The sequence below is a fragment of the Sinocyclocheilus anshuiensis genome, unplaced genomic scaffold (assembly GCF_001515605.1).
Source record: "Sinocyclocheilus anshuiensis isolate Anshui unplaced genomic scaffold, SAMN03320099.WGS_v1.1 scaffold2522, whole genome shotgun sequence".
Classification (NCBI taxonomy): Eukaryota; Metazoa; Chordata; class Actinopteri; order Cypriniformes; family Cyprinidae; genus Sinocyclocheilus; species Sinocyclocheilus anshuiensis.
The window spans coordinates 4,936-14,451 of NW_015551195.1; positions in this window are offsets into that span (position 1 = coordinate 4,936).

The following is a 9,516-nucleotide window of genomic DNA, read 5'->3' on the forward strand; positions in this document are numbered from 1 at the left end:
TTTGAAAATGTAGTCACAGGTGTATCTATTTAACTAGTTCTCATTCTCTATTGTCTATTCTACCCTGACGAAGGCCTGTTTGGGCTGAAACGTGTTTTTTAACATGTAGCCCTGTTGCAAAATAAAGGCTTTTTATATTTTGCCTGGATGTGGATTCTTTTTGTTTCTTGCAATGGGATCCACTTTTTGTTGTTTACATTTTAAATGAATTTTAAGAAATACAATTAAATTGCACTAAATATACTTAAAGTGGTTCCAATTTAACACAATTTCAGTATATTAAATATATTGCAAATAGATTCAAATCGAACTTAAACACATCTTGAAATACACTTCATACACTTAAAGTTGTTTCAAAATAATACATTTAATATGCACTTAGTATAGTATAATTTAAATATATTAAGTGTGTCTGAAAAAGCACAATTTAAATATATTTCTTTTTCACCTTGAGCTGATAAGACGGAAACAAAACTGAATAAATGTGTCGTATTTCCTCGTCTTTAATAAGATCTGCATTAAACGATTTGCCAAGCTTAAAAAGTTAAATCTGTCATTGTTGCTTTTTGCAGCACAAATTTTGTTTGGAAGGATGAAAATAACAGGACATGTTGATCAATCATTTGATCAGTCAATAAATCAGATACAGGCTTGCACACAGAGATTTCTCCAGGTTCTCTGAATATTTTGAGGAAATTATGTACTGTAGATGATGAGATATTCAAAGTCTTTGCAATTTTATGTTGAGGAACATTATTTTGAATAGAACTCGACCGATATATTGTTTTGCCGATTTTATCGGCCGATATGAACCTGTCTCAGATATATCTGCATCATCATATATGCCGCCGATAGGCGACTGATATAACCTTTTTACAGAATATATAACGCAGATAAAATACTTGTAAATGGTGTAATTACTTAGTTTGTCCAGCAGAGCGCACTCCATTGTTTGCTACTGATGAAATACATAACTTACTGTAAAGTAAGTTAAACAATGACCCCATAAGTTTCCCTTTTCAATATAAGTCCAATATAACGTTAACCCCATCCCTTAAAACTGCCAAGTCACTCATGCTTATCACATCACATTTCCTAAATCAGCACAGTTTGTCAGTACAGTTAGTAACGGAGCAGATTGAAAAGTTAGTATCTTTCTGCAGTCCAATAGACGGAAGTGCAGTGGTGGCTTGAGTCTGTTGAATGGTGATTTAACGATACGTTGTAACCTAGTTGGAGAGACTCAATGCTATAAAGTAAATAAACAATGTCCCCATCTTTTACTCTCACAATGAGCATATCATAATCGTTTGCTACATTAGTAGGGCCCTATGATTTCCGCGATGCAGAAAACATGGACAGAATCCAGTCATAAAAACGGAATTTACTATAATGTGGAATTTCACCGAATTTGTCATATTTTTGATGAATAAATAAAAAACAGGTCAGTACGCTTAAATTAAATCGCGATATAGACTAGTGTCTGTGAATATTAAACTGCAAAAAGACTATTTAAGTATGAATCCTCATGATCTGCATGTTCATTTCATTGTTCATTTGATACACAGTTACCTTGTTTATTTTCTTAATTCAAGCTATATGTGTTTTAAAGTTATTTATAATAAGTGTAGTGAAGTTTACTGTTTAGTGCACTGATGTCAGACTCATTTTGGATAATAAAGTTAATTATTATTGTGAAATTGTTAAATACCCTGCCTCCATTACATATCTTTGTCATGTCATTATACTGTAAGTGTTTGATCACCACAATTGAGTGATCATTGCAAAAAATTTGTTTATGTATATATATTCATTAATTCATTCATTCATATATTCTGTTAATGTATATATTGCATTCTATATACTGTACCAGTCAAAAGTTTGGGCACACGAATGGGAAGTGTGTCCAAACTTTTGACTATAATATACACAAAGAATATCGGCCGATATATCGATATCTGACTTTATTACTCCCTAATATCGGTATCGGTCCCCAAAAAAAAACATATCGTTTTTTTACTCCCTAATAATTCGGCCCCCAAAAAACCCATATCGGTTTTTTACTCCCTAATATCGGCATTGGTATCGGCCCCCAAAAAACCCATATCGTTTTTTTACTCCCTAATATCGGTATCGGCCCCCAAAAAATCCATATCGGTCGATCTCTAATTCTGAAACTGAGCCATAATTTGTAGATGCAGTTTTTTCATTCGACCTCTCTAAGATACTTTTTTTATACCTGATCATGTTTCTGACCTGTTGACAATAAACCTAATTAGTTTGAAAATTCTCCTCCAGCTGTTTTTTTAGTAACACTTATTTTTTCCAGCTTTTGTTGGCCCGGTCCCAAATGTTTTGACAATGTTGCAGCCATCAAATTCAAAATGGCCTTCTTTTTTCCTTAAAACGGTACATTTCCTCAGTTTAAACGTTTGATAGGATAGGTTTCCTATGTTCCATTGTGAATAAAATATGGGTTTATGATATTTACAAATCATTGCATTCTGTTTTTATTTATATTCTACACAGCGTCGCAACTTTTTTGGAACTAGAGTTGTAAATACAGTGTTTACTGTAAATGAAAAATATATTGCAGAAATATGTTGACAGAAGCCTCTGCAGATCTTTTGGCTCTGAAGACAGATGAGCAGACACCTCTGTCCAGATGTTTCAGGTGTCACCGAATCTTTTTGATGATAGCAGCGATCAGAATCAGAACCGGCAGAGCAAACACAGCCGACACAAACAGTCCCACTGGCCCGAACAAACCCCAGTGATCTACAGCAGGAAGGAAAAATATATATATTTATATATTTACTTATTTATTTTAATTTACTGTTTGAAGATTTTGGAAGCTCTCAATGTCAGCTATTTTACTTACTACGTTTTTTTGTCATCGTCCGTGTCGTTCAGTTTTCCCTTTGATTCTGTAGAGGATATTGAGAGGTTAATCACAGTTTAGCATCAATTTGCTGTTCAACTCATGATGAATATACCTCAGCTGTCCACTTTACAAATAATATTTCTAAACATCCACTGAGCTTCTCTCACCAGTGACTGTCACTGTGATCAAGATTTCTCCTTCATAGTCCAGAACTCTGTATGTTCCTGCGTCATCAGCCGTAAACTCTTTAATGCTCAGAGTCCCATCAGTGTCGTTCAGTCGATCGTGTGTTACATGAACTCTTTTCTTGCTGTCTCTCTTCCAGACCTTCTTCCATTCTGTGCTGCTTTTGTTTTGATGTGTAACTTGATGAGCATCTGGCAACAGAACATCCAACTTTAACCTTTCACCTATTTTCACAAAAATATCATCTGAGGAGAAAAAGAATTACATTAATTATTGTTATAAGAGGATTGTAATCATTTTTAAAAGTCATTGAATGAACCCAAAGATGACTAATCTGAACATCAAGCTTGTCCCATTCAGATGCTCTGCTGCTTACATGCAATATCACACAATTACTAAAGGAAACCCAGAAAGCTCATGCTGATGATTTGATCAGTTTTGACTTTACCGTAAATATGAAGTTGGTACGTCCTGATTTGTGGCTCCAGCACTGACTTAGCATTAATGTAATAGACATTCAAAATGTATTTCCCAGCATCACTCAGTCTCAGATCATTGATGACGACGTCACAGGCTCCTTTTTTACACACTCCTTTACTGCAGTATTTCTTTTGATAAACAGTGATGTTGTTTGACTGTCTGTTTAAACGAATATGAAAAAATCTCTCTGGCCTTTAATTCACAGGGCAGGATGACGCTGCCTCCCTTTTTTCCCATCACATGTATAGGGATGGTTTCTGCAAATACAGACAGTTTTATCGCTATTCAGTAAAAGTATCAATGCTGTGTGTGTATTTGACCATTTAAGCCTAATATGGTGCCAAAAAGAACTCAGTTCAGTGCTCACGCTCTGTGTGAGAAGCTGTTTATGGAAACATGCATGCTCAGAAACCATATTTGAGTCTCTGTTGATGCATACTATGCACTTATACACTATCAAGAACGTAATGTGTGAAATTCATAAAGTTATTTTGTCATTTTAAACAGCCTCCCCTAAGAATGTCAAAACAATCAACTAGATTAGAATAACTCTACCTGGAACTGAAAATCTAAATCTGTTACAAATTATTAACAAAAATGACTGTATACTCACCACTGTAATTGAAAACCCATAACAGCAGCAGAAGTTTGAACCTGATGATGAGAACAGAAGAGCTGCTTATGTGGTAGATACAGGCTACACTGTAGAGTTTTACACAAAAGAGCTTCATGTAAAGGATAAATGCTTTCCTCAGATAATAAAAAAAAAAAAAACGTTAATTTTGCATGAATATTTAACATAAAGATGTTGCATGATAAAAATCATATTTAAAAAAATTGCGTTATTCCAGTGTAGTCCTCTGTTATGGGATCAAATTCCCGCCAAATGTATTGCAGTCATGGATAAAAAATGTAAAAAAAACAAGCCTGAAACCAAAATTTAAAAACGCAAGCAAAAAAATATATTGCACAAAATTAAAAAATTAAAGCTAAGTTTTCAGAATAGCAAACAATGGTCACGGATCGAAAAATAATAAGCATTTTGAGAAAATAAGCATGAATCAAAACTTTAAACACATTTAAAATCATATTGCACAATCTGAAATATTAATGCTAAATTATCTGACTTGCACATAAAATCATGTTTTCCTTATATTTCTCAGTTTTTTTTGTGAAAAACATTTTCAGACATTTTCTGCTCGTATTCTTATATGCTTATGCTGTTTTTCACTTTTGAAAAAAAATGAATTTGTGGGCCTGGAGCACAAAAGCAGTCTTAGGTATCAGTCGCTGGGGTATATTTGTAGCAATAGCCAAAAATACATTGTATGGATCAAAATTATCGATTTTTCGTTTTATGCCAAAAATCATTAGGATATTAAGTAAAGATCATGTTCCATGAAGATATTTTGTAAATTTTTTATGACTGGTTTTGTGCTCCAGGGTCACATTTTTTTTTTCTTTTTAAGGAAACTTAAGCAGTTTTGCGGCTTGAATTGAGGAACTGATTAAACTGAAAAAATTTAAGAAAATGGGCTACCTATTTATTTTAAGGGAATTAGCTCAGTTTTGCAGTTTTATTTTAGCGGTGATTGTTAGTTCCCAGCACGCTTTGCATATGGCTGGAAATGGAGAGTAAATATTGAAATTAAGTGTTATTTTATGTGTTTTTGAGTGAAGGGAAACATCTATTAATGTTTAGTGTTAAGTTATGTTTGGCATTTGAAAGAGTTTCTGTTATGTTGAAGTTTCTGTCGTTACCATTCTGCAGAAGAGTAGAGCTTATGGTTATGGATACTACTCCTCTAAAGCATTATGCTTTGTTTAATGAGCAGTAGCTTTGCTAGTCTTTTCCAGTATTTATCAAGTATTTTCCTACTTGAGCTGTCTGGTTGTACACAGTCTTTTAAATGTACAAAATAGCTCAAAATATCAAATACAAACAGGACTTACTCGAAATCACAGACTTTTGAGAATCAACTTAAAATAAATGAGCACATTTCATTAATAATATTAAATCCATTGTGTCATAGATTAATTTAGGAGATTTCACATGATTTATTCATTAAAAAATCAAGCCTTAAAAACTACTCAAAAATATTATGTGTAATGTTGTTACACAGTAGATAGCTTAAACCATTTTTTACAGTGTTGTTTCCTTAGCAAGTTTAGTTTTACACAATACAAAACAAAACTATTGGTATAATAACACAAAATTAAATGAATCAATCTGTAGTTAAAAATGAGAACTTACATGGTAAAACTCATGCGTGTCTTTTGTTCAGGCATTTAACAGGTAAAACACACACACACATACATACATTCATACATATATACATACACACACACACACACACATTTGCATTTAAAGTGAACGCACCAAAACAGCTCTTTTTTTAGACATGCCCCAAAAATGACATTTTCCAGCTGTTATAATAAATGATCTGTTGGGTTTTTTGAGCTGAAACTTCACAGACACATTCTGGGGACACCCAAGACCACTTTTACATCTTGTAAAATGGGGCATAATAGGTGCCCTAAATGTGTGTGGTCACATGGCCAAACCTCCCTATCATGTTAGACCTGCCCTGAGCTCATGACATCTCAAATTTGCATTATAATATACAGCCTAATGATATTCAAGCATATGTTTGCTGTTCTTTTTGAGCTCATTCTCAAATATACTTGAACTTTAAGCTTTTTTATATATTTAAATGAATAAATACTGCATTAAAGACAGTGACAGTAGCAGTGTTTTTATATTTAACTAAATATTACTGACAAGCACAATTGAACCACTCAAACTGGAGTCATAACCACAATCGTTAATATCTTTAATTTTCACTGGTGCTGAAAAAGACAACTTTTGTCACAACATCTCAGTTTCTCTGAAGTGAAATTAAATCTGGGCAACAGGAAAAGCATCTGAGCCACAGTTTTCTGTTTTAATTAGTGGTAAATACAGCAAAGTAAAGAGCAAGGATATATTGAGCTAAACTGTAAAATAAAGCAGAAATAGAAGTTATTGAGTTAATTGTGATGAATCAGAGATGAGCGTTTGGCTGCTGTCCATCCTTTCTAGGATAGTGAACGATTCCTCCTGCAACGACTGTAGCCAGAAAAACAACATTTACATTTACATTTGCATTTATTCATTTGGCAGACGCTTTTATCCAGCGCGACATGAGGAACACAGCAAGCGATTAAGCATAAGATGCAAATAAACACGAGAAGTGCCTGTTATACAAGGTTTCAGTCATTGTTCAAAGTAGTAAAAGCTAGGACAGGAAGAGATAAGGATAGCAAGAGAACAGAAAAAGTGAAAGAATAGAATTTGTTTTTATTATTATTATTATTATTATTATGAGGAGGCAGTTCTGTGCTCATGGAAAAGCTTTCAGTTGTTTCTTGAAGATTGTGAGGGATTTGAAAGACATTTGCATCTTCAGCAACACCTGCACTCTCAGAAAAAATGGTACAAAAGCTGTCACTGGGGCGGTACCTTTTCAAAAGGTACCCTTTTGTACCTTTTAGGTACTAATATGTACTCTTTAGGTACAAAGGTGTCTCTTTTGAAAAGGTACTGGCCCAGTGACAGCTTTTGTACCTTTTTTGTGGGGTGTGGGGAGTAAAAAATCCCTCCTATTTCTCAATGTTGGGAGAAAACATTTAATAAATACAAATGTATGGTGTGTTTAGCTAAATTAAGCACTCTTAAGTTCACTTACTCCTCTCTTTCTGGAAAGTTACATTTCTTATTCTTGCTTGATAAATGACCTTAAGTAGACCTTAAGCAGCCTGGGGTCTGTGTTGTGAGATCTTTTGCTTCATAATGCACCACACATTTTCAATAGGAGACAGGTCTGGACTGCAGGCGGAACAGTCTAGTACTCTTTTACTATGAAGCCACACTGTTGTTGTCATGATCTCTAGCTGGAGTGCCCGTGAGCTTCGCTAGAGGGCACTCTATCCCGGACTTTACCACTCCATCAAAAACTTCATTTCCCATAATCCTTCGCCCGGACTCATCAACACTCACTGTTTGCACCTGTGTCTCATTTACCCTGTCTGCTCACCCTATATAAGTCTGGTTTAGTTTGTCATTCTTTGCGAAGTCTTGTAAGTGTTACACTGCATCTCTGAGCGTTTCTCCTGTTTATATGTATCTTGGTTTTTGGACTCTTTGCCTGTGTTCTCTGCCTTGTTGTTTAGTTGGACTGATTGCCTGTGTGTTGACCCTTGCCTGCTGTCTGATTTCGATTCTGGACTTTCCTAATAAACACTGCATTTGGATCCTCACTCAGCCTCTGAGCAGTTCCGTAACAGTTGTAACACGTGCAGAATTAATCTTTCATTAATATCTTGTTTAAAATAAGCAGGGATGTCTCTAAAGAAGAAGTGGCCTTGATGGCAGCATTATGCTACAGCTTTTCTCATGCTATCATCAGACAAAAGTAACATTTACATTTAGTCATTTAGCAGACGCTTTTATCCAAAGCGTTTGAACCCTTTTTCAACAATGAATCTCAAAATCATACAAAGGACAACTGAGGGACTCATGCACAACTATTACAAAAGGTAAAAACATTTACTGATGTTCAAGAAGGAAACAATGCATTAAGAGCAGGGCATGTAAACTTTTGAACAGAATGATGTGTACATTTTTCTTATTTAGTTTAAAGATTTTTTTTTGTTTTTCATGTAGTACTGCTGATACTTACATGTTTCCCAGAAGACAAAATAAGTACAATTTACCCTGTGACCATCCATCAAGCAAATGTATCATTTATATATACTGTATACATATATATATATATATATATATATAGCACAAGGGGAAAAATGGCTGATTTAAAATGGCTGATTCTCTGTCAGTGCCTTGAATACTGAACAAGGGAGCAGACTGGGATAAACGTGAATGTATGGAAATGTCTGTGCTTGTGCATAAATACAATGTGTGATCAGTGCGTCAAGAGCTCATACACGCATTATTATAACGGACTCACGCGTGCATACTGTACCCTATGACTCCTGTATGCTACCGCAATCGTCTTGACCTTGATTGCAGTCTTCATCCATCAAAACTTTACTAGCGAGACTGGTTATCCAGTCGAGAAAACGTAGTTTGCATTCCATTCAGTCTGTACTTCACACAGCGCGTGTGATGTGTGAGGGCTCGCGCTCTTCAGAGACAATAACAGAATATGACAGAGCTCGTGTTTTAAAGCGAAACACTGGAATGAATAATTCACTTAAAACGCAACGCGAGTCTCTGTTCTCTCTGCAATCTCTGGTTTTTCTCCAGGTTCTCTGAATATTTTGATGATATTATGTACTGTAGATGATGAGATATTCAAAGTATTCGCAATTTTATGTTGAGGAACATTATTCTGAAACTGTTCCATAATTTGTAGATGCAGTTTTTTGCAGATTGATAAACCTCTGAGACTCAACCTCCCTCTTTTTATACCTGATCATGTTTCTGACCTGTTGACAAATTAATTAGTTGCAAAATGTTCCTCCAGCTGTTTCTTTTTAGTAACACTTACTTTTCCAGGCTTTTGTTGGCCCTGTCCCAACTTTTTTGACACCTGAGCCTTGAGCCTTCTTTTTTCCTTAAAATGGTACATTTCCTCTGTTTAAATGTTTGATAGGTTTCCTATGTTCCACTGTCAATAAAATATGGGTTTATGGTCTTTACAAATCATTGCATTCTGTTTTTATTCATATAATGTTAAAAGGGGTGTGACTGGTTACCTTTGTCTCTAAACATTAATTCCAAGCAGACCGACCTCTCTGAAGATTAATATAATTTTGCATGATTTTCAGTGATATAATTTTGGGAATTATGTATTTAAAAATTTGCATATGATTAACTTTATATATTTAACTTTAACATGACCTTTATTTAGAAAGAACGACTGTTACTGTGACAGTTCCTGGATCAAAGCCTGTATTTCAGGCTG